The 27063-nt window shown below is 40.3% G+C and overlaps 1 protein-coding gene across 1 annotated transcript in view; it reads left to right on the top strand.

The window, feature by feature from the left end:
• Nucleotides 1-27063, top strand: part of LOC111146535 (NSE2/MMS21 homolog, SMC5-SMC6 complex SUMO ligase) — a 226278-nt gene that overhangs the window by 173180 nt on the left and 26035 nt on the right. The window lies entirely within an intron of this gene.

Here is a 27063-nt window from a genome sequence, read left to right as displayed (position 1 = left end):
AAAAAGAAAAAAGATGATAGAGTCACAGAGGGAATAGTAAAAACATTAGAAATAAAGTCTAATACGTTTAATAAACATCAGTGTCTCTGTTCTGTGCTTTTCAAAAGATGTATCTGTTGTATTTTAGGAGCTAAACTGAAATAGAGTAAAAATAAAATTTCAGAAGCTTGGAAAGTTGTTTTTGCTTTTTTTTAAATTTGATTTCTTGATTTACTCAGTTAACAGAAACCTTGTTTTGTTTTAAAGCATTGTTAGAAAGCATTCTGAAGTACCTATCCATGTTGTGTTCTTTTTGCCATCAGAACAAGGATGGTGGACCAGGGTAGTAGAAAGTATACTGGACAGGGCAGAAGGCAAGAGAGATCCATTTTAGGTATAAGTGTTATGTAATGAGCTTTCTGCCCAGCAGCAGGATGAGGTAGGGTGAGTAGAAGATAGTTGGTTGGTGTGATAGATTGGGGGTACTGTTTGAGAAGACTGGTCAAGGGAGACCTCTCAGAAGAAATGACCTTGGAGCTGGACCAGAAGGAACCAGCAGGGCAGAGCTCAAATACATAGGAAGGGAGACCACATGGGCACAGGCTCTGGGGCTGGAATGAATTGCTGTTCAGGAAACTTGAGCATGCAGATGTAGCTGGACATAAGGCAAGAGTGCTGGGATAGGACCTGAAAGTTAGGAATGGTCAGCTCTGATAAAAGTCCATTACAGGGGGGCGCCTGGGTGGCTCAGTGGGTTAAGCCGCTGCCTTCGGCTCAGGTCATGATCTCAGGGTCCTGGGATCGAGTCCCGCATCGGGCTCTCTGCTCAGCAGGGAGCCTGCTTCCCTCTCTCTCTCTCTCTGCCTGCCTCTCTGTCTACTTGTGATCTCTGTCAAATAAATAAATAAAATCTTAAAAAAAAAAAAAAAGTCCATTACAGGGAGACAAAAATTAGCATTTGGGTGCATTTTATAAAAGCTCACTACTGTCTTTCAGAATTCTCCTGAACCTAAAAATGGCAGGTAAAAATCACTTTGAAGAAGTAGGTAGGGCTTGTATGTCAAGGCTGAGCCAGCTATAAGCTCCAGATTTGTATTCAATGACAGATAGGTTGGACTCAACAGTAAAGAGTAGGACCTCACAATTTGCTAGCTAACACTTTTCTTGTTGTCAACTTGCACATAAACTGAGGAGACTGAGACAAATCCTCAAAATTGGTTATCTTGTGGCTGCTCTCCTTCGTCCGTCCTCAGCCCCTGCATAGTAATACCCCATATTCCTTCACGGACAGTGTGACCCTGGTAGCAAGTCTGGTGACAAAGGAGGAGAAAAAACCCACAACTTTCCTTTCCTTCTCTCAGCAGGTAAGAGAAATTGGTTTTGCAGGACAAAATGAAAAATCTAAGGAAGCCCAAATGATAGACCCAAGATCTAGTCTACCAGCTATTACACTGCATAGTGGCAGAAAGGGGCTCATGCTTTCTTACTGTTATCCCCAACCAGGAAGGCCTCCTGGGCAGCCCTGTGTGACCAACTCCGAGCTATACAGCATTTCCAGGATAGTCATTTAGAATCCTGGGAAGTGAAAAAGACAGGCATAGGGTATTTGAAGGCATGAGGTATCCAAGGACTGGTGATCAAATAGGGTAGCAAATATGCCGAGAGATTTGCCTTGCATGTATGTAGAAGATGATTTGTTCATCATAGTGTAGCAACATAATTTAGCAACTAGAAGCAAAGTTTTTGATGCCTAAGTGCATATTGAAACAGTGGGCTAATTCCTCCCTGCCACCATAAAGCTTATACAGATCCCTTAAATCACTAATGTGCTTTTTCAGGTTTGTAGTTTCCTTTCAAGAAGCCTTACATTTCTCAACACTCAACCCCTCCCTGATGATCACCAGACCCAGGTGGTAGTTGTCTGCTGGTTATCTTTTTCACATCTCCAGAAGTGGGACTGTGGTCTGGCAGTAGCTTTCTTCCTTAATGGTAAGTGGTGTGAGGAGACCTACAGACTTTCATTCAGGCCATCGAATTGTGCTCCATGCCTGAACAGTGTGCCCACTGTGCTCCATGCCTGAACAGTGTGCCCACTGCTAGCGATACCTCAATTAAATAAGATGCTGGGTGGGGTCTATGGAGAAATGGGCAGAGTGTGAGATGTACTATAATAACAAGTGTAAACAAAGTGTGGGAGGGCAGAGAGAGGGCAACTGACTCAAGATAGGGATGGAGGAAGGGCTCAAAGGAGTAACTAGGCTCGCACTGAATGGTTTAAAGGACGAAAATATAATTAGGCACAGAGAATCACATGAGCCATGAGGGACACAGAAGAGTGGCCATACATGGCTTTTCTCATGTGACTTTTGTCATGTGACTAGACCTTTCTTTTTCCTTTTTATGTGTGTGTGCACGCACGTGCATGGGCACGTGCATGCATGTGCTGGGAACAGGTGGAAGGAGAGTTACAGGGATGGGTAGGGACAAGTGGAATAGAGTAGGGAGTGTGAAGCTCCACATATTGAAACAGTAATATATGAGCTTTAGAGTCAGAAATCCCTGGACAGCCCAGAGGCAGTTCCATTCCCTCAGGGCTCATGTCCATGGACATGGACACCGTGGGAAAGCTGTCTGGGTTGCTCTGAGGATGAAATGAGGTGCACTGTAGCACAGTCAGGCTGACCTTGGAGTCCGCTAGACCTGTGTTCAAATTGTTCTGCCTTCTTGTGATACCTTAGTAATTTTGCATGTCCCCGAATCTCCGTTTTTCTCAGTTATAAAATGGGAATGATACTGTCTTGCTCACGGGCTTGTGAGGATTCAATTAGCTCATTCATGAAAAGTGCTTAATAGGACAGTGCTCCATGCATGAGAGGCGGTAAATGTTAGCTCTTCTCCTCCTCCTCCATCATCACGTATCATAGACCGTTGCTGAAGGTTGGTTCCTTCCCCCTAAAGACAAATGACACTTTGTGGTTTTAAGTCCCTCAGTAATTTTTTCACTAACTGCGAGGAGGACCTGAAAGAAAACTTGACCTTTTTGAACAGCCATGTTTTCCAAGAAGGGATCTTCCATTCAGGCCTCACTACATCCATTTTCCTTTGCTGGGGATTAGCCTCCTCTCGTCAAATGCCAGGTGATGACAAATGCCATTCCCAGGCAAGCACATGAATAACATACTCTCCTCTTGAATTCTGTCTCCTAATTTGAGGTAGCTTGTACAGTTTTCCTACTTCCGAAAGCACATGCTTAAGCTCTATAAAGCTCAATTCAACTGTATATATGTCTAAGCTTTATATTGTCAGGACCATATGACCTAATGCTCTACTCTCAAGTGACTAACTCCCTTGTTGGAAAAATAAAACTTAGGCAACAATCTGAAGAAAGTATATGACAAGGTACAAAGTCTGTTCTAACTATGTTTATGGCACTAACAATAAGTACATTGGTCATCTGGGGGAGGGAGAATTTGCTGGAGTTTTCAGGGGAGGCTCCAGCTTTAGGAACCAGCTTATAACCAACAAACATGTCTTAGAATAACCCTTGCTTTTGGTTTCATATCATCCGTCCACCTTCCCAGCAAACCCTAAAGATGAGTCCATTCTGGGAAAAATAAGACCTTGATTTAAAGCCAGTGGTTCCCCCAAAAGATTCCTGTTTTATATCTTTGCTTTCTTTTATGCTATGAAATTCTTCCTTACCAAACTTCATTCACAAGTAATAATTTATATCTTCCATGTTTTATTAATCAAAGAAAGTTGCACATCAGAGATCTTGATCAGCATAAGATATGTGAACTCAGGGTAAGCAACACTGTTACCTAACTTCAGTTTTTAGGGACCAAAAAAAAAAAAAAAAGCTATATTGTCTCACTTATTCATCATGAGTTTAGAATATAAACTCCTATTGCTATCATGTACATATGTACTCCAGAAAATATACAAAACCCAAAAGTTACAGAGGAAAAGTTTGATAACTTAGACTACGTACAGAATTTAAAAATTATTCATGGCAAAAAACAAAATCATCAGCTAAACAGTCTGGGGGGGATTGTAATTCATATGACAGAGAGTTAATCTCCCACACAAATTCTTATAAATCAATAGGGAAATGAAAAACCAGTTTCCTAAAAATTCTAAGGACATAAATAGGCTGTTCCAGAAAAAGCAGTGCCCATCACCAGTAAGTATATAACAAGATGTTTAATCAAAACATCTTACAAAAGGAATGAAAACAAAATAACTTTTATAACTATCAAAGTGGTAAAGATGTACACATTTGATGATACTTAGTATTATAGAATATATGGAGAAGTAGCCATTATCAGAAACTGTTGGTAGGAGTACTGATTGGTAAAATCTTTTTGGAGGGAAATTTGACAAAATCATTTGTGTTTAAAATGTACCTATCCTTCAATATAACAATGACACCTTAAATAATTTATTCAACAGATAGATCCACATATTAACCAGAGGTATATATGTAGTGGTGTTTACTGCAGCATTTTTTATATCAGCCAAAACTAGAAGCAAGACTTAAGCTTCTGATCAAGATGAAGTAACAGGGGCAACATTTAACTTACACCTGAAACCTTAAAAAAAAAAAAAAAAAGTGCTCAAGACATTGGATATCATCCATCAGAAGGCAGTGATCTTTGAAGACAGGAAACAAAATGAGCCCCATGATTGCTCTAGCTCACTGCCTAGAGAGTCCCCAGGCCATAGTATATGGTCTGCCTGATTGGAAGAGATGTAGCTAGGAGTCCAGGAAGCCAAGATGGCTAGATTAAAATGGAGAGCTGCACAAAGACAGAAATCTGGAGAGCTAAGGAAGTCTCCCTGGAGTATTGAGTTGAGTACAGAGAAAGGCATTCATGTAAGGAAATGACCCAAGGCCTGAGAAAGAACATTTGAAAATTTTAGAGAGAATAGTGCCTGAAACTCACAGAGGGATGGAGGTGGTCGTCTCAGCAGCCAGAAAGGAAAACAAATTTCATAATTAAGGGGTATTAGTTACTTAAGTCTTGCCTCAGTAGAGGCAAAATTAATCATAGATTAAACACAGCTCTGGTCATCCTGAACAGTTCTTTAAAGCAAGACCAAAAGGATCAAACTGTTTCCAATTAAGCAGAACTTAAGAATGTTTACAAGAAGACAAAAATAATCATCACCCCACAATGCTTGGCAACCAATCAAGAACTACCAGGCAAGCATAGTAGCAGGAAATTCAACCCATAATAGAGGGGAGGGGTAGGGGAATCAGTCCATTGAAACTGAACCTATAATGAGGGGAAAAAAATCAATCCATTGAAACTGAACTGAACAGATATAAAAATAAATAAGCAAGGTCATTAAAACAGTTGTTATGGGGCTTCTGGGTGGCTCAGTTGGTTACGTGACTGCCTTTGGCTCAGATCATGATCCCAGGATCCTGGGATCAAGTCTTGCATCAGGCTCCTTGCTCAGTGGGGAACCTACTTCTCTCTCTGCCTGCTCTGCCTGCTGGTCACCCTGCTTGTGCTCCCCCTCTCTCTGACAAATAAATAAATAAAATCTTTAAAAAAAAACAACAAAACAGTTGTTATGACTACATTTCATATGTTCAGAAAGCTAGAGGAAAGATTGCCCCTGTTAAGTAGAGATATGGAAGATATATATATATATATATATATATATATATATATATATATATATATATATAAATTAAAAAGATGAACCTGCAATGGCTGAGATTTAAAAGAAAAGAGAAGAAAAGAAAAAAACACTGCATGGGATTAGCATCAGCATAGACATCACAGAAGAAAAGACTAATGAACTGGATGACACTGCAATAAAAAACTATCCACAATGAAATACAAAGAAAAAAAGGATTTTATAAAAGCGAATAGGCATTAGCGAAATGGGACAACTTCAAGGGGTCAAATATATGTATCACTGAAGTTCCCAAAGAAGAGGAGAGAGAGGGGAAGACTGAAATAATATTTAAAGAAATAATGGCAGAAAATACCCCAAATTTGATGAAACCTGTGAACCCATTGATCCAAACTCAACAAACCCCAAGCACAAAAAAAAAAAACAGGAAGAAAACAACACCAAAGCATATTATAATCAAATTGCTTAAAACAAGTGATAAAGAGAAGGATCTTAAAAGCAACCAGAAGGGCAAAAGACATGTTATATACAAAGTAAAAAAAAAAAAAAAAAAAAGTAAAGATGACAGACATTTTTCATAAAATGTAATGCAAACTAAAACAAAAATAGTATGCAAACTAGAAAACAGGGGAGTAAAATCTTTAAAGTACTGAAAGGGAGGAAAAAACCATCAATCTAGGATTCTATACCCAGAAAATATAGGGAGCCTGCTTCCCTCTCTCTCTCTCTCTGCCTGCCTCTCTGTCTACTTGTGATCTCTGTCAAATAAATAAATAAAATCTTAAAAAAAAAAAAAAAGTCCATTACAGGGAGACAAAAATTAGCATTTGGGTGCATTTTATAAAAGCTCACTACTGTCTTTCAGAATTCTCCTGAACCTAAAAATGGCAGGTAAAAATCACTTTGAAGAAGTAGGTAGGGCTTGTATGTCAAGGCTGAGCCAGCTATAAGCTCCAGATTTGTATTCAATGACAGATAGGTTGGACTCAACAGTAAAGAGTAGGACCTCACAATTTGCTAGCTAACACTTTTCTTGTTGTCAACTTGCACATAAACTGAGGAGACTGAGACAAATCCTCAAAATTGGTTATCTTGTGGCTGCTCTCCTTCGTCCGTCCTCAGCCCCTGCATAGTAATACCCCATATTCCTTCACGGACAGTGTGACCCTGGTAGCAAGTCTGGTGACAAAGGAGGAGAAAAAACCCACAACTTTCCTTTCCTTCTCTCAGCAGGTAAGAGAAATTGGTTTTGCAGGACAAAATGAAAAATCTAAGGAAGCCCAAATGATAGACCCAAGATCTAGTCTACCAGCTATTACACTGCATAGTGGCAGAAAGGGGCTCATGCTTTCTTACTGTTATCCCCAACCAGGAAGGCCTCCTGGGCAGCCCTGTGTGACCAACTCCGAGCTATACAGCATTTCCAGGATAGTCATTTAGAATCCTGGGAAGTGAAAAAGACAGGCATAGGGTATTTGAAGGCATGAGGTATCCAAGGACTGGTGATCAAATAGGGTAGCAAATATGCCGAGAGATTTGCCTTGCATGTATGTAGAAGATGATTTGTTCATCATAGTGTAGCAACATAATTTAGCAACTAGAAGCAAAGTTTTTGATGCCTAAGTGCATATTGAAACAGTGGGCTAATTCCTCCCTGCCACCATAAAGCTTATACAGATCCCTTAAATCACTAATGTGCTTTTTCAGGTTTGTAGTTTCCTTTCAAGAAGCCTTACATTTCTCAACACTCAACCCCTCCCTGATGATCACCAGACCCAGGTGGTAGTTGTCTGCTGGTTATCTTTTTCACATCTCCAGAAGTGGGACTGTGGTCTGGCAGTAGCTTTCTTCCTTAATGGTAAGTGGTGTGAGGAGACCTACAGACTTTCATTCAGGCCATCGAATTGTGCTCCATGCCTGAACAGTGTGCCCACTGTGCTCCATGCCTGAACAGTGTGCCCACTGCTAGCGATACCTCAATTAAATAAGATGCTGGGTGGGGTCTATGGAGAAATGGGCAGAGTGTGAGATGTACTATAATAACAAGTGTAAACAAAGTGTGGGAGGGCAGAGAGAGGGCAACTGACTCAAGATAGGGATGGAGGAAGGGCTCAAAGGAGTAACTAGGCTCGCACTGAATGGTTTAAAGGACGAAAATATAATTAGGCACAGAGAATCACATGAGCCATGAGGGACACAGAAGAGTGGCCATACATGGCTTTTCTCATGTGACTTTTGTCATGTGACTAGACCTTTCTTTTTCCTTTTTATGTGTGTGTGCACGCACGTGCATGGGCACGTGCATGCATGTGCTGGGAACAGGTGGAAGGAGAGTTACAGGGATGGGTAGGGACAAGTGGAATAGAGTAGGGAGTGTGAAGCTCCACATATTGAAACAGTAATATATGAGCTTTAGAGTCAGAAATCCCTGGACAGCCCAGAGGCAGTTCCATTCCCTCAGGGCTCATGTCCATGGACATGGACACCGTGGGAAAGCTGTCTGGGTTGCTCTGAGGATGAAATGAGGTGCACTGTAGCACAGTCAGGCTGACCTTGGAGTCCGCTAGACCTGTGTTCAAATTGTTCTGCCTTCTTGTGATACCTTAGTAATTTTGCATGTCCCCGAATCTCCGTTTTTCTCAGTTATAAAATGGGAATGATACTGTCTTGCTCACGGGCTTGTGAGGATTCAATTAGCTCATTCATGAAAAGTGCTTAATAGGACAGTGCTCCATGCATGAGAGGCGGTAAATGTTAGCTCTTCTCCTCCTCCTCCATCATCACGTATCATAGACCGTTGCTGAAGGTTGGTTCCTTCCCCCTAAAGACAAATGACACTTTGTGGTTTTAAGTCCCTCAGTAATTTTTTCACTAACTGCGAGGAGGACCTGAAAGAAAACTTGACCTTTTTGAACAGCCATGTTTTCCAAGAAGGGATCTTCCATTCAGGCCTCACTACATCCATTTTCCTTTGCTGGGGATTAGCCTCCTCTCGTCAAATGCCAGGTGATGACAAATGCCATTCCCAGGCAAGCACATGAATAACATACTCTCCTCTTGAATTCTGTCTCCTAATTTGAGGTAGCTTGTACAGTTTTCCTACTTCCGAAAGCACATGCTTAAGCTCTATAAAGCTCAATTCAACTGTATATATGTCTAAGCTTTATATTGTCAGGACCATATGACCTAATGCTCTACTCTCAAGTGACTAACTCCCTTGTTGGAAAAATAAAACTTAGGCAACAATCTGAAGAAAGTATATGACAAGGTACAAAGTCTGTTCTAACTATGTTTATGGCACTAACAATAAGTACATTGGTCATCTGGGGGAGGGAGAATTTGCTGGAGTTTTCAGGGGAGGCTCCAGCTTTAGGAACCAGCTTATAACCAACAAACATGTCTTAGAATAACCCTTGCTTTTGGTTTCATATCATCCGTCCACCTTCCCAGCAAACCCTAAAGATGAGTCCATTCTGGGAAAAATAAGACCTTGATTTAAAGCCAGTGGTTCCCCCAAAAGATTCCTGTTTTATATCTTTGCTTTCTTTTATGCTATGAAATTCTTCCTTACCAAACTTCATTCACAAGTAATAATTTATATCTTCCATGTTTTATTAATCAAAGAAAGTTGCACATCAGAGATCTTGATCAGCATAAGATATGTGAACTCAGGGTAAGCAACACTGTTACCTAACTTCAGTTTTTAGGGACCAAAAAAAAAAAAAAAAGCTATATTGTCTCACTTATTCATCATGAGTTTAGAATATAAACTCCTATTGCTATCATGTACATATGTACTCCAGAAAATATACAAAACCCAAAAGTTACAGAGGAAAAGTTTGATAACTTAGACTACGTACAGAATTTAAAAATTATTCATGGCAAAAAACAAAATCATCAGCTAAACAGTCTGGGGGGGATTGTAATTCATATGACAGAGAGTTAATCTCCCACACAAATTCTTATAAATCAATAGGGAAATGAAAAACCAGTTTCCTAAAAATTCTAAGGACATAAATAGGCTGTTCCAGAAAAAGCAGTGCCCATCACCAGTAAGTATATAACAAGATGTTTAATCAAAACATCTTACAAAAGGAATGAAAACAAAATAACTTTTATAACTATCAAAGTGGTAAAGATGTACACATTTGATGATACTTAGTATTATAGAATATATGGAGAAGTAGCCATTATCAGAAACTGTTGGTAGGAGTACTGATTGGTAAAATCTTTTTGGAGGGAAATTTGACAAAATCATTTGTGTTTAAAATGTACCTATCCTTCAATATAACAATGACACCTTAAATAATTTATTCAACAGATAGATCCACATATTAACCAGAGGTATATATGTAGTGGTGTTTACTGCAGCATTTTTTATATCAGCCAAAACTAGAAGCAAGACTTAAGCTTCTGATCAAGATGAAGTAACAGGGGCAACATTTAACTTACACCTGAAACCTTAAAAAAAAAAAAAAAAAGTGCTCAAGACATTGGATATCATCCATCAGAAGGCAGTGATCTTTGAAGACAGGAAACAAAATGAGCCCCATGATTGCTCTAGCTCACTGCCTAGAGAGTCCCCAGGCCATAGTATATGGTCTGCCTGATTGGAAGAGATGTAGCTAGGAGTCCAGGAAGCCAAGATGGCTAGATTAAAATGGAGAGCTGCACAAAGACAGAAATCTGGAGAGCTAAGGAAGTCTCCCTGGAGTATTGAGTTGAGTACAGAGAAAGGCATTCATGTAAGGAAATGACCCAAGGCCTGAGAAAGAACATTTGAAAATTTTAGAGAGAATAGTGCCTGAAACTCACAGAGGGATGGAGGTGGTCGTCTCAGCAGCCAGAAAGGAAAACAAATTTCATAATTAAGGGGTATTAGTTACTTAAGTCTTGCCTCAGTAGAGGCAAAATTAATCATAGATTAAACACAGCTCTGGTCATCCTGAACAGTTCTTTAAAGCAAGACCAAAAGGATCAAACTGTTTCCAATTAAGCAGAACTTAAGAATGTTTACAAGAAGACAAAAATAATCATCACCCCACAATGCTTGGCAACCAATCAAGAACTACCAGGCAAGCATAGTAGCAGGAAATTCAACCCATAATAGAGGGGAGGGGTAGGGGAATCAGTCCATTGAAACTGAACCTATAATGAGGGGAAAAAAATCAATCCATTGAAACTGAACTGAACAGATATAAAAATAAATAAGCAAGGTCATTAAAACAGTTGTTATGGGGCTTCTGGGTGGCTCAGTTGGTTACGTGACTGCCTTTGGCTCAGATCATGATCCCAGGATCCTGGGATCAAGTCTTGCATCAGGCTCCTTGCTCAGTGGGGAACCTACTTCTCTCTCTGCCTGCTCTGCCTGCTGGTCACCCTGCTTGTGCTCCCCCTCTCTCTGACAAATAAATAAATAAAATCTTTAAAAAAAAACAACAAAACAGTTGTTATGACTACATTTCATATGTTCAGAAAGCTAGAGGAAAGATTGCCCCTGTTAAGTAGAGATATGGAAGATATATATATATATATATATATATATATATATATATATATATATATATATAAATTAAAAAGATGAACCTGCAATGGCTGAGATTTAAAAGAAAAGAGAAGAAAAGAAAAAAACACTGCATGGGATTAGCATCAGCATAGACATCACAGAAGAAAAGACTAATGAACTGGATGACACTGCAATAAAAAACTATCCACAATGAAATACAAAGAAAAAAAGGATTTTATAAAAGCGAATAGGCATTAGCGAAATGGGACAACTTCAAGGGGTCAAATATATGTATCACTGAAGTTCCCAAAGAAGAGGAGAGAGAGGGGAAGACTGAAATAATATTTAAAGAAATAATGGCAGAAAATACCCCAAATTTGATGAAACCTGTGAACCCATTGATCCAAACTCAACAAACCCCAAGCACAAAAAAAAAAAACAGGAAGAAAACAACACCAAAGCATATTATAATCAAATTGCTTAAAACAAGTGATAAAGAGAAGGATCTTAAAAGCAACCAGAAGGGCAAAAGACATGTTATATACAAAGTAAAAAAAAAAAAAAAAAAAAGTAAAGATGACAGACATTTTTCATAAAATGTAATGCAAACTAAAACAAAAATAGTATGCAAACTAGAAAACAGGGGAGTAAAATCTTTAAAGTACTGAAAGGGAGGAAAAAACCATCAATCTAGGATTCTATACCCAGAAAATATATGTGTGTGTGTGTGTGTGTGTGTGTGTGTGTGTGTGTGTGTGTGTGTGTTTAAGATGAGAGAGAGTTTTTCAGACCTACAAAATGTGAAAAAACTCATCACTTATAAACCTGCATTCCAAGAAATGTTAAAGAAAATTCTTCAAGGAGGAAGAAAATGTTCAGATCTACTCAAAGAAATAAAGAGCACTATAAATGATAACTAATACAGGTATATAAGAGGATTTTTTCTAATTATTTTAACCTCTGTAGATGACCATTGACTTTTAAAGTGGAAATAATAACAAATTTTATATCACGTATAAAATATAGGACATAGCAGAGGCCAGAAGGGGAGAAATGGAAGTATATTTTTTTAAATCTCTCATACATGAAGTAGTATATTATCATGTGAATGTAAACTGAAAAGTTAGATATGTATTGTAATCTAAAGCATTTACTAAATACCACAACAAAGGATTATAGCTAATAAGTCCACAAAGAAGATAAAATAGAATCATAACAACTACTCAGTTAATCCAGAAGTTACCAGGCCAAAAAGAGAAAGGGGGGGAGGAATAAAGAACAGATGGGACAAATAAAAAACAAATAGCAAGATGGTAGGTTTGAATCCAACTATATGGTACTCATTAAACATAAGTGGTCTAAATATAGCAGTTCAAAGATAGAGATTATCAGACTGGATATAAAACAAGATCTATTTGCTACCTATAAGAAACCCACTTTAAATACAAAGACACAAAGAGACTGAAAGTAAAAGAATGGAAGCACATGCTGACACTAATCAAAAAACAAACAGCTTAAATGACAATATTAATCAATTTCAGAGCAAAGAAGATTACCAGAAATAGAGTGTAATTTTACAATAATAAAGGGATCAACTCATCCAGAGGATGTACATTGATGTACCTAATAACAAAGCTTCAAAAATCGTGAAATGAAAACTAATATAACTGCAAAGAAAAAAACAGATCCCTGATTGTAGACAGAGATTTCAACAATTGTTAGGCAAGTATTCAGAAAATCAGGATATAGAAAACTTGAATAAAACCATCTCCACTCTTCACCTAATTAACATTTATAGAACTTTCTACTTAACAACAGCAGAATGCTCATTCTTTTCAAATGCATTTGCAGTATTTATTTAAATAGACAATTTGGGGGGCAATAAACCATTTTTCAGTAAATTTAAAGGATGCAAATAATATTAAGTATGTTCTAACCACAGAGTTCTTTTTTTTTTTTTTTTTTTTTAGATTTTATCCATTTATTTGACAGAGAGAGAGATACCGAGAGAGAGAGAACAGCAGGGGGAGGGGCAGAGGGAGAAGCAGACTCCCCACTGAGCAGTGAGCCCCACATGGGACTCAATCCCAGGACCCTGGGATCATGACCTGAGCCAAAGCCAGACACTTAACCAACTGAGCCATCCAGGTGCCCCAAGACCACAGAGTTCTGATTTCAATCAGAAGTTAATACAGAGGGGAGCCTGGGTGGCTCAGTTGGTTAAGCAACTGCCTTCGGCTCAGGTCATGATCCCGGCGTCCTGGGATCGAGTCCCACATCGGGCTCCTTGCTCATCAGGGAGCCTGCTTCTCCCTCTGCCTCTGCCTGCCATTCTGTCTGCCTGTGCTTGCTCTCTCTCCCTCTCTCTCTCTCTGACAAATAAATAAAAAATAAATAAAATCTTTAAAAAAAAAAAAAAGTTAATACAGAAAGATATCCAAAAATCTTCTAAATATTTGGAAACTAAATACTTATAGATAACCTCTGGTCAAATAGAGATCAAAGGGGAAATTTAAAAGTACTTTGAAAACTAAATGAAAATGAAAATACAACATATCAAAATGTATGAAGTGCAGCTAAAGTGATACCAAAGAGAAATTCATAGCATTAAATACCTGCCCATATTAGAAAGGGAGGAAGTCTCAAATCAGTCACCTCAGCTTCCAGCCTAAAAACTGGAAAAAGAGAATAAATGAAATACAGAGTAAGCCAATGAAAGGAGAATTAAAGATTAGATCAGAAATTAGTCAAATAGAAATCAGAAAATCAGTAGAAAAAGTCAGAACAAGCCAAAAGCTTTTCAAAAGGCTTGAGAAGATCAATACAATTGATTAACCTTTAGCCAGACTGAGAAGAAAAAGGCAAACAAAAAGAAAGATTACACTAATTACCAATTTCTGGAATGAAAGAAGTTACATCAGTATAAGTTAAAAGTATCATCAGTTAATGTTATGAACAACTTTATGCCAATAAATCCGACAACATAGATGAGATGGACAAATTCCTTTAAAGGCTCAAACTACCAAAGATCACTTAAGAAGAAATCAATAACCTAACTAATGCTTTATCTATTAAAGAAACTGAACAGTAGTTAAAAACACTTCCACAAAGAACACTCCAGGTCCAGATGGCTTCAGGATGAATTCAACCAAATATTAAGGAAGAAATAATACCAATTCAACAGAAACTTTTACAGAAAATTAAAGGAGACAAAATATTACCCAATGTACCCAATGTACCCAATGTATCACGCAAAATATTACCAGCATTACCCTGATACCAAAACCAAAACCAAAGTTAATACAAGAAGGTTTCAGACCACTATCCCTCACAAGCATAGGTGCAAAAATTGCAAATTAAATTTTTAGCAAATGGAATCCAAATATATATGAAAAAGACAATACATCATGAACAAGTGGGGTTTATTTTAGGCATTTAAGATTGATTTAGCATTTATAAATTGATCAGTGTAATTCATCATATGGACAAACAGAAAAATCATATGATCATCTCTTAGATGCATAAAAAGCATTTGACAAAATCCAATATTGATTCTTTTTTTAAAAATCTTATTAAGTTTTTTAAATTTCAATTCCAGTATAGTTAACATATAGTGTTATATTAGTTTCAGGTATATAATATATGATTCAGCAATTCCATACATCACCCAGTACTCATCATGACAAATATACTCCTTAATCCCCAGCACCTGTTTCCCCCATCCCCCTACCTACCTCCCCTCTAGTAACCATCAGTTTGTTCTCTATAGTTAAGAGTCTGTTTCTTGGTTTGTCTCTTTATTTTTTCCTCTATTCCTCATTCATTTTGTTTCATAAATTCCATCTATGAGTGAAATCATATGGTAATTATCTTTCTCTGACTGACTTATTTCACATAGCATACCCTCTGGATCCATCCATGTTGTTGCAAATGGCAAAAAATCATTCCTTTTTATGCCTGAGTAATATTTCATTGTATATATACACCACATCTTCTTTATCCATTCACATGTCAGTGGACACTTCAGCCTCTTCCATAATTTGGCTATTGTAAAAAATGCTGCAATAAACATAGGGATGTGTATATCCTTTCCAATTAGCGTTTTGTTTCTTTTTTAATTTTCTGGGTAAATAAACAGTAGTGTGATTACTAGATCATGGAGTAGTTCTTTTTTTTTTTTTTTAAAGATTTTATTTATTTATTTGACAGAGATCACAAGTAGGCAGAGAGGCAGGCAGAGAGAGAGGTGGAGGCAGGCTCCCTGCGGAGCAGAGAGCCCGATACGGGGCTCGATCCCAGGACCCTGGGATCATGACCTGAGCTGAAGGCAGAGGCTTAACCCACTGAGCCACCCAGGTGCCCCTGGAGTAGTTCTTTTTTAAATTTTTTACTCCATACTATTTAGTACAGTGGCTGCACTGGTTTGCATTCCCACCAACAGTGCCTAAGGGTTCCTTTTTCTCCACATCCTCACCAACACTTGTTGTTCCTCATGGTTGTTATTTTAGCCATTCTGACAGGTATGAGTTAATACTCAGTGTAGTTTTGATTTGCATTTCCCTGATGATGAATGATGTTAAGCATCTTTTCATGTGTCTCATAGCCATCTGTATGTCTTATTTGGAGAATGTCTGTTCATGTCTTCTGCCCATATTTTAATTGCATTATTTCTTTTTGGGATGTTGAGTTGTATAAGTTCTTTTTATATTTTGGATACTAATCCTTCATTGGATGTCATTTGCAAATGTCTTTTCCCATTCTGTAGGTTGCTTTTTAATTTTGTTTCTTGTCTTCTTCACTGTGCAGCAACTTTTTATTTCGATGTAGTCCCAGTAGTTAATTTTCGCTTTTACTTCCCTTGACTCAGAAAATATAGCTACAGCCAATGTCAGAGACCTTACTGCCTGTGCTCTCTTTTAGGATTTTTATGGTTTCAGGTCTCAGGTTTAGGTCTCCAAAATTGATTCTTGATAAAAACTCTCAGCAAACTAAAAATAGAAGAGAATTTCTTAAAACTAATAGTGGACATTTATGAAAAATCTATAGCTAACATACTTAATGATGAAAACTGAAAGCTTATCCTCTGAAAAATAAGCAAGGACATCTACTCATCACTTCTATTCAGCATTGCGCTGAGGATTATAACAAGTGTAAGAAGGCAAGAAAAACCATTGAAAACATCTAGATTGAAAAGAAAGTAGTGAAACTCTCTTTATTTGCAGATTATATGATCAGATTACAGATTCTTTTCTGTGCAAAGAATTCTGATGGAACTTACAAAAAATGCTACCAGAACTAATAAATGAGTTTAGCAAATTTGCAGGATTGCAAAGTCAATAAAAATCAATTATATTTTCATACCAGCAACAAACCATGAGAAATCGAAAATTTTCAATGCCATTCATAATATCAAAAAATATGAGATACCTACAAATATATCTGACAAAATATGCGCAAGAAGTAGACATTAAGCACTACAAAATATTGCTGAGAGAAATTAAAGATCTGTAAATAGAGAGATATACCATGGACTACTTGATATACTTAAGGTGTAATTGCTCATGGAATTGATCTGTTGATTCCAGTGACCCTAATCCACATCCCGTACATCCCACACAAGTTTTTTTTTTAATGTGGATATTAACAAGCTTATTCTGTAATTCATATGGAAATGCAAAGGACCTAGAACAGCCAAAATAACTTCGAAGGACAAAGTTAGAGAATGTACTCTCCCTGACTTCCAGATTTGTAAAGCTATAGTAAGCAAGACAGTATAGTAGGATAGACGCGGTTATACAGGTTAATGGAACAGGAAAGGGTCCAGAAATAGATCCTTACATAGGCAGACGATTAATTTTCCACAGAGGTGCAAAGACAGTTCTGTGCTTCTTAACAAGCATGCAAAAATTATTCAGTGGAGAATTGTTTTTCAACAAATGGTCCTATAGTGATTGGCTATCCATATACTTACAAAACAAACTTGATCCACATTTCACTCCATCTGTAAAAATCAACTCAAAAGGGATCAGAGATCTAAATGTAAAACCTAAAACCTTGGAGAAGTTCTGGAAGAAAACAGGAGAAACTGACATTGGTTTAGGCAATGATTTCTTACATACAGCACAAAGAAACAATCCATGAAAAAAATGGTTAGACTTTATCAAAATTAAGAACTTCTGCTCTTTAAAAGGTACTTTTAGTAGAATGAGAAGACCAGTGCCAGACTGGGATATGTTATTTGCAAATCACAAATCTACTGAAGAACTTGTATCCAGAGTGCAAAAAGAACTCCTAAAACTCTATAGTAAGAGAATAATCCAGTAAAAATAGAAAGAAAAAAAAAAAAGATACTGAAATGAGCAGATACTTAACAGAACAGGTGACAAATAAGCACAAATAAAGATTCTCAACCTCTTTAGTCATTAAGGAAATGCAGATTAAAACTGTAACGAGAGGGCGCCTGGGTGGCTCAGTGTGTTAAAGCCTCTGCCTTCGGCTCAGGTCATGATCCCAGGGTCCTGGGATCGAGCCCTGCGTCGGGCTCTCTGCTCCGCGGGGAGCCTGCTTCCTCCTCTCTCTCTGCCTACTTGCGATCTCTGTATGTCAAATAAATAAATAAAATCTAAAAAAAACCAAAAACAACAACAAAAAAAACTGTAACGAGATACCACTATACACCTATAGAATGGCTAAAATTTAAAACAGAACAAGACTGACTAATCATACCAGGTGATAGCAGGCATATCGATTAGCTCATCCTCCATCCCAGCTGTTGGAAATGTCAAAGGATCCAACTTCTGAAAGTTAGTTCAACGGTTTCTTTAAAAATTAAACATATACTTACCACATGACCCATGCATCCCGTTCCTAGGTGTTACACAAAAGCATTGGAAGCGTATGTCCATTCAAAAACTTCTACTGCACAGATGTTCCTAGCAGCTTTATTTACAGTCGTTCAAAGCTGGAAATAGTCCGGGTGTCCATCAGCTGATGAATAGATAAACACTCGATCCATAGACTATCATACTGCATAGAAAAAGCAGGACACAAAACCGTTGATACCTGCAGCAAGGAGACAGACCCCCCCCCAAAAAAAAGGCCACATAAGATACAAATCTTTATATAAAATTCTTTTTTTTTTTTTGCTGAAATCAGCTTTTATTTTAACTTCTTAATTTAATTTTTTTTTCAGTGTCCCAAGATTCATTTTCATATAAAATTCTTTACATGCACTTTGACCTTAAGTGGCAGAAAACAGATCAGTCGTTGCTCTGGGGAGGGGCAGGAAGTTGTGGAAGGGAAAGATTACCCAGGCCACATGGAAGCTTCTGGGATGATTGATATGCTCACTATCTTAATTGTGCTGACGGTTTCATGGATGCATACACACATCACATTAACTAGATTATACACTTGAAACGTTAGTCCATCGTAGGTCAGTTAGACCTCTGCAAAACAGGGGTCCGAAAGCTACTTAAATATTCATTATTAGGGGAGTAATCAAATGAATTCTGGATGCCTATAAAACAGATTAAGCAGCTGGGTTTTGTTTTTTTTTTTAAAGATTTTATTTATTTGACAGAGCTACATAGAGCACAAGTAAGCAGAGCGGCAGGGAGAGCGAGAAGCAGGCTCCCCACTGAGAAGGAAACCCAATTCGGGACTGGATCCCAGGACCCTGAGATCATGACCTGAGGTGAAGGCAGACATTTTACCAACTGAGCCACCGAGGCACCCCTAAGAGCTATTTTTAAAAATGAAGTCAACCACTCACATGAAATGATCCCCCAGACAGATTATTAGTTGTGAAAAACATTATGTGTTAACACATGATCCCTTTTTGAGTAAAAAAAAAAATAGGCATTATGTATGTATGTGTGTGTGTACACGTGTGATGTTTAATGTGTATATAGTATGTATATACGAATACATGCATATGTGTGTATATCGTGTGTGTGTGTGTGTGTGTGTGTGTGTGTGTGCGTGCACATGTGTAGAGGGTTTCTCGAAGCATGCACAAGAACCGAACAGTAATTTCTGAGGTTTGGGAGTGTGGGTTTGTGGACCAGGGAGCAAGGCTTTTTCTTCTCATTTTATTCACTTCTTTTCAATTTTTTTAACCATATGCATGCACAGTTCTTTTTCTAAGTTTAAAATGAAAATTCTGGTTTAAGAAAAAGATACAGAGAGAGAAGGAAAGACAAAAACAGAAGTTGGGAATTGTCTGTTGAAACATAATTGCTGATTGAAAGATAGAACAGAATTGAAATAATAATTGTTTTGTTTTTCATTCTTTTCAGTCATTATAGAATGTCATCTTATGGGGAGATTTTAAAGATTATTCTAGACTAGAAAATTGAATTTACGGGCTTGTCCCAAATAACAAAAATATCTTACGCCTCTCTTCTTGGTCAGATTGAAGAGAGTATTATTTTTTCATAAGGCCTTATAAATTGAGCTAAAAACTAAAGTTTTCATAGTATATGAGAGCTAGCATCATATTACAAAAGAGTAGGCACAGAACTAAGGAGACGAGAAGTATTTTTCATATACTTCATATACTTTCATATACTTCATAATATAAGTATTAAGCACAGAATGTAAAGAAGTAAAAGGTGTTGAAAGTAAGATTTCTTTGAGAATATTATAGACTTGATTGTGTGACCTGTAGAACCCCATTTCTGCATTATGGAATGAGCAACCCCAAAATATTTGTTTTTAACTGTTGAAGGTTTTAATGGCAAAACCATAGTCGGTAACTAATTATCATAGGGGATTATTATGAATGGATTTGCAAGGATTCTCAAGATCTCTAAGTGGGTCTGAGTGGATTGATGCCTAGATAATCTGGAACTCTTGAGTCTTTTGAGATTATTATATATTAAAGAGCTCCTCCTTACTAAAAGATTGCCATATTCAAAAACTAGCATAGTTGTGGGGGAGGTTTTTCCAGCACAAGGAAGATCATTTCTTGAAACTGTTTGCTTTAGGGGGAGTAACTTTTAAGGAAACAGCACTGGCCATTTTTCCAAGTTGGACAGTGACTTTTAAAAGTCAGACATCTCTCATGTTTTTAGTTATCACATTGAAACTGTCAGAATTATATACGCTAAACGCGGCTGTAGGAACCTTCAGGATGCCTTTAGAAGAGATGCCTAAATTCCCTTACAAGATCCTGCATTAGTGCAAAGGTGAGTGGAGCTAAGTATAATCCATATATTCCCCATTTAAGGATCAATTTCCATGGCTGTCACACCCACTTCCGGGAAAAAGAAGTGTGTGTCAAAGCCTGTGCAGAGCTCTGGGCGTGTGAATGACTGAACATCTTGAGGCCCGGGTGGGGCTGGGTTTGGTGCCAGGCCCCAGGAGTATCTCAATATACATTTTCAATGGAGAAAATGTGTATGCTGAGCCCTGCTGGTTTGGGAACTTGATTCCCTGCCAAGCCAGACATGGGTGATGAGTAGTTCTCTTGTGAGAGCCCAACTCAGGGCTTTTCAAAATGTGGTCTTGAGGATCCTCTGTATGATTCAGAGGCTGGTGCCCCAAATCCCGACCTCACTGTTTGGTTTCTAGCATGAATCAGTGATAGGATATCCATCCCCAGTGCTTCATCAGAACCCATGTCAGCCTGTCCATCAATTCCAGCCAGCTGGCTTTACATTTTCTGGTGTTTCCCTTTTTTTTTTTTTTTTTTTTTTTAGTGTCTGGGCATTATAATCATAAAATGTTAGGGCTAGAAATAATGCCTGAGGTCACCTCACTCCAACCAATCAGAGATGAAGAAATGTCTGGTTGCTGCCTCGGTGGGACCCAGAGTCAGATCTCCTGACCCACGCTCAGTGCCTTCTCGGATGTCCACGCCGCTCTTGTCCCCGCAAGCTGTCTGCAGACTGAAGACGTACAAGGAGAAGTGTCCAAACACACGCAAGACTGAGCTAGGAGTTCAGATCCAGAGAAAACCACTCTTGAGTCCTGTTGCAGCGATCTCAGCGCGGGTCCCATCCCTCAGTGACTCCCCCACCTAGGACACCTCAGCTGAAGTACAAGGCCAGCCTGACCTCAGTCCCCAGCGGGGCCCTCTCGCATAGTAGGTTAGGACAGCAATTCAGGTGTCCTTGGACATAGCTGAAAGCCTGATGCAGCTCTGCTCTCACATCCCCTGGCGCGTTAAGTCTGGGGACGACAGCCACTTGGCTACAGGAACCCCATAGGGCTGGCCAAGTCAGCTTGGCTCATCCTTCAAAGCTGCCACAAAACCTTTGATTTGCCATTGTTTTTTTTTTTTTTTTTTTTTTTTTTTTTTTGATATCCTGTTTCCTTTCTTTTTAGTTAATAAGAACATTTCCTTTGGAACAAATACTGTGCTTTGTTTACATTTGGAGTTAGGTGTTCATGTTGAGTTTTACGTGGACCCACATCTGCCTTTGATTACAGACAACTTACTACCGGATAATCTTAGTGTCCAGCCACACAACTCTGGCTTGTCCTGACACCCCTGGACTAACTTTGGGAGTCTGGAGGCCCTTCTTCACCTTCTGGTCCTCTCAGAGTACAGAGTGGCAGCGAGGATAGCCTGTGGGATCATACTTATGAGCTGTGTGACGTTGGGTCCCTTTACCTCTCTGTGCCTCAGTTTCTTTGTCTGTAAAATGGGTATGATATTTGTAACCTGCCTCATAGAGTTGTGATAAGACACATTGTTAATTGGGTTAATTTACACTGAATGTTCTCTTAGCACAGGGACTGGAAACATAGGGAGTGCTCACTAAAATGGTGGATAACCGTGGGCCTAGCAGAGTGGCTCAGCGGAAGCGTGCTGGGCCCATAAAATGATGGTAACTGTAGCCCCTGTGGCAGTGATATTAGTAATAAGAGTGGTTGTTGCTGTTTTTGTTACTGCTGCTTCTGTCCAGGCCTGTGCCAAAGAACCACCACTACTGAGAACCACTGACCTTTGGGCTTGTGAGGTTGGGGGTTAGAGCCTAAAGTGGGAGAGGGTTGATGATCTAGGAAGGGGAGGAAAAGGGCAGCGTTAAGTGTTCAGGGCCTGTGGCCTTCAGAGCAATGAAAATAAAGCTTCTCTAATGAGAGGGGAAACAGAACTAGCTTTGACCCATTATAAAGAAGTGTGGAAATCGATACCATTGCCCCTTTGATCATCATCCAACCTCAAAGAGGAAGGCGAGCCTCAGAGAAACACAGATCTACTCTAAAGGTTTGAGGAATCTGTGGGTGGAATGGTGAGCTGGCACCCGAAAAGCTCTAGATTCAAAGCCACATCTAGTGATTCACTCCTGAAGCCTTGAGTGCATAGCAGATGCTAAAGAAAACAGAATGTACGTCTAACCCTTGAGAGTCACCCTTCCCACCAAGAAGGGACAGTTGATGTGGGAACCTGTGAGTCTCGGATTTGGATGAGCAGTGGGCATCCTGACACTGGGTCCCGCGAGCCGTGGCCTCACCCCTTCCCAAGACCCATCTGCCAAGTGCACAGTTTGTGCTGGATGACCCCAGGCTCTTTGCAGGTTTCATGGGAGCCTGAGTCCACTCAAGGAGAAAATCAAACCTTATTCCCTTCATGCATCAGGTTTTTGTGTCTGTACACACACTCTGAAAGAGGTGGTAAAGGTCATCTATGAAGGAGAAAGGTTCGGGGTGCCCAGCTGGCTCAGCCAGTGGAGGCTATGACTCTTGATCGCAGGGTCTTGAGTTCCAGCCCCATGTTGGTGTAGAGAGTACTTTAAAAAAAAATAATAAAATATTTTTTTAAAAAAGAGAGAGAAAGAAAGAATGAATGAGAGAAAGAAAGAAAGGGAAAGGTTTCTCACAATTCTGAACAAGTTACTAGATAGTTCTCTGTTTCCTCACCTATAAAGCAGTTATCAGCCCCCCAGGCCCTCCCTCTGGGGGGTGCAGGTGAACTTCAGAGAGTAAACAGATTGTAAAACACTGTGTAAATGTCAAGTGCTGTGTAATAGCAAGGAGTAACCTCAGATGAGGTAGAAAACTCAGCATGCAACCGATGAAAACTATAAATTCTCTACTTCCTAAAGTTTAAAAAAATACATATTTTCTTTACTTTTTAACAGAAAACAACTGAGCTCCTATTATATACTTTTAAAAAAACAAATTTTATTTATTTATTAGAGAGAGAGAGAGCAAGCAGGGGGAGGCACAAAGGGAAAGGGAGAAGCGGACTCCCCACTCAGTGGGGAGCCCAACATGGGGCTCAATCCCATGACCCTGAGATCATAACCCAAGCCAAAGTCAGATGCTCAACAGACTGGAGCCACCAGGTGCCCCTCTATGCTTTTTAATTAATACTTTTTTTTAAAGATTTTATTTATTGATTTGACACGGAGTGAGAAAGAGAGCACAAGCAGGGGGAGGGGCAGAGGGAGAAGGAGAAGCAGACTCCCTGCTCAGTGAGGAGCCCAACATGGGGTTCGATCCCAGGACCCCGGGATCATGACCCGAGCCAAAAGCATATCCTTAACCGACTGAGCCAGCCAGGTGCCCCTTAATTAACGCTTTATAAGAGCACAGGCTGAGGACTCCCTTCAAAAGCAGACCACAATGTAAGAAGGCGCTTCAGTGTTTGGGAATTCAAATGGCCTTGCAAGGACTTTAAGACAAGCTCACAGTATTTCACATTCCAATCAACAGCGAAGTTGCAATGAATAGGATGGCCCACTTTTTGCCATCACACATTTATTTGCAGGGGTAGAATTCAGAAAGTTCAGAGGCGCCTGGGCAGCTCAGTCGGTTAAGCTTCCAACTCTTGGTTTCACCTCAGGTCATGATCCCGGGGTCCTGGGATCCAGCCCACATCGGCTCTGTGCTCAGCAGGGGAGTCTGCTTGTGGACTCTACCTCTCCTTCTGTCCCTCCCCCTGCTCACAGTCTTTCTCTCTTTCTATCTCTAAAATAAATAAGTCTTCTTTAAAAAATTTGGTAAGTTCGAGAACAGTAGAGGAAGTCTGGTCTCCAAGGTGCTTTGTATAAGCTTCAGTCAGTGCAAGGGCAGCCTTCGCAAGGGCAAGCAAAAGTTCCATATTCATTTGTTTGGTACCTTTCTCTTAGGAGATCAAAGCTGCTTTGTGGCTGTAATCTGTTTAATCTCAGAGCATCCCTGCTTTGTAAGTCGCTCTCGTCATCCTCACTCCGCTGATGTGGAACCCACAGTCCAATAGGAAAACTGACTTTTCAAGGGCACATACACAACAAACCAATGTCACGAGCCCTGGGAGTGGGATTCCAGTTTTCTAGGTTGTGTTTATTATCCTCTTCCCATTTGCCCAAATTCCCCCAAGTAGAGCAAATTTGAGAATTCCGTCAAGGACAATTCACAGGTTCCTCCAAAACTGGCCGACTCGCGGAACTTTGCTATTCATTGTGAGATTTTCTAGAAATTTTGACCATAGGTGCGTTTGATATTAAGGTCATGTTTGTAGGACTGCATGGATCCTGGAGTCAGATGTATCTGGGTTTGTGTAGCTCTGTGAACTTGGGTTTTCAATAACATGTGAAAATTAGTACTTGCAACAGAGTTTCGTCCGTGAAATGGAGCAATGTGTGTGAATGCTTGGGGCCTAGCGCTCACCCTGAGCTTTTGGCTGATAAGAGCTCTCGCATTAGACAGCCAACGGGTTCTTAGCTTAGTTCTTCTCTTGTCCATCAGACTTCAGTGAAATCTTGAAGCTTGGGTCAAGCAAAGCCAGGTATGTTACAGGTTTTCTTTTTTAAAGAAGCTTTGTCTATTACTCTAGCAAGGCGAGTGCCTTCACCCCTTCCTCGCCACTGCTCCCTGTTCGGTTCCAAGACGCTTGGGAGGAGTTCCTGCCTTGGATTTCTGTCAAAACAAGATCACCTCTTCTTGCTCTGTGAGTCTTATGAACCAACATTTGATTTCCAAATGCTTTGGGTTCTCATGAATGTGGTAAGCTACCGTGCAGTATGCTTGGAAATAGTCCCAGTTGGGTTCTCCTCAAGAGAGAGCCAAGGATGAGATGAGCTAATGGGTTTTGGAACTGGGGAGAGACAAAGTTGTCTGAGTGAAACACTGCACTGGGTCTCCAGGGTCAGGACTTAGCCCTGCCTTTGCTCCCATATTGGGGGCTGGGGGAGGGGTACATGTACAGAAAACAGAGTCCTGGCCCCACTCCAGAGAACAAGAATCTAAAAAAAAAAAGGCATCTTCAAGAGTGGACCCAAGAATGCAAAAAACCACCAGTTTTCCTGGTGGTGCTGATACCCTGATACCCTGCCAGGCTGGGGACCCACTGCCCAAGGCCATTTTCTAGATGAGGAAAAGGAGGCCCCCGAAGGCCCTCCTCCAAGATCACACACATGGTTAATGGCAGAGGCCAGCCTGGGGCTCAGATCTCCCTTGCTGCTCGCTGTCACTCCTGGGTTTTTTCCACTGCACCCTCAGGCCCCGGGGTCCGCTGTTGACTCAGGAGGGACGGATGAAGCTAGCTGTGTCTGTACTTTCTCATCTGTATTCCAGAGATAAAAACTCCTGACCTTAAAGGGCCATTGTGAGGTTGCATTAGTTAAAGGGTGTTCAGTTCACTTCGTTCTTCGAGTCTGTGCTTTAGACAACTGAAAGGCGCTAAATTAAGCCATTTTGCAGAGAGGTCTGAGTCACCCAGTGGCAGCTGTCTGTGGCCCACAAGAGGTGCTTTGGTCATTGTCATCGAAATGCTGCGTTAAGTCCCGCCTCTAGCACAGAGCTCGGGACTGTGCCGGTTACCCGGAGAATGGTCTCTGCCCTTGAGAACAGCCTGCTGAGGGCAAGGGCCCTAGAAGTTACTCCCACAGCAAAGGAACAACCCTGAGTGGCAGAGGAGACCGGCATCATCTGAGTATCCCGCACTCAGAGAAGCTCCCCTTCCAGCCTGGAAGGAGCTCGGCCAGACCCAGTCTGCCTCCCTGGCTTGGAGAAGTTGAAGGGCTTAGGTCCTGGTCACAGAGCGAGTTGGGAACAGGTTGCCTGATCCAGCCCGAGTTCTTCCTCCCTCCCCCCTCCTTCAGGCCGGAGTGGAATTGTTTCTCTCGAAGGTCGGAATCGAAAAGCATCTGTTATACAGAATCGGGAAAGGCTTTCCTGGGGAGGCCAAGGTCCGGATGTGGCCCGGGGAATGGTAGGCAGGGTGTGCTTGAGAGGGTTTGGCCCAAAGGGGCTATGACATATCTTGAAGCAACCTAGAAGGAAGTCTGGAAGCAGTGGCTAAGGTTCTTGGGCAGGTTCTGTGCTGCAGAGGGAGGTCGGGATGGGATTCCAGAAGGGGGGCTAGCCCTTCAAAATGCCCACCCGTGGAAGGACTGGGAAGGGGCTTGATGGACTGGCTAACAGGAGGGAGCTCCAGAGGGTTAAGAAAACGCTTTGCCCCCATTTCTCAACAGCTACTGTGTGCCAATCCCCATGGTTAGCTTTCTACCTAAAACATTTTTATCCTCTGAGCAGCCCTACTGGGCAGGTGTTGTTTTCCCATTTGTGGATGAAGAAACACACTGGGGAAGGTTAGGTAACAGAGAGGCACTGAGGGAGGCAGGATTTAAACCCATGTTGTCTCCTGCCATGAGGCCTCTCTGAGACTATTTGGAGGAAAGTTCTAGATAGCCGGCCAGGAGGCAACTACAATTTTCCCCTTTTGTCTCTAAACAAAGGAAGGAGCAAAATGAGGATAGTTCACAGGCCAGGAGCTCGGGGGCTGGGGGCAGGGGAACGCGAGCTGTGGCGGTCATCCAAACTATGCTCAAAAAAGGACAAGTGGAAAATGACTGGAGATTGCTTATTTGGCAGATCATTGACACGGTGACGTGACGCAGTGAGAATGAAAAGAGGAAGGCCCACAGGAGAAAGATAAGCGTGGGCCATACATGAAAAGTGTTCCTGATGATTTAGGGCATTTAAGATTG

The sequence above is a fragment of the Enhydra lutris genome, unplaced genomic scaffold (assembly GCF_002288905.1).
Source record: "Enhydra lutris kenyoni isolate GAN:26980312 unplaced genomic scaffold, ASM228890v2 scaffoldscaffold14, whole genome shotgun sequence".
NCBI classification, from domain to species: Eukaryota; Metazoa; Chordata; class Mammalia; order Carnivora; family Mustelidae; genus Enhydra; species Enhydra lutris.
This window is presented reverse-complemented; position numbering and strand designations above follow the sequence as displayed.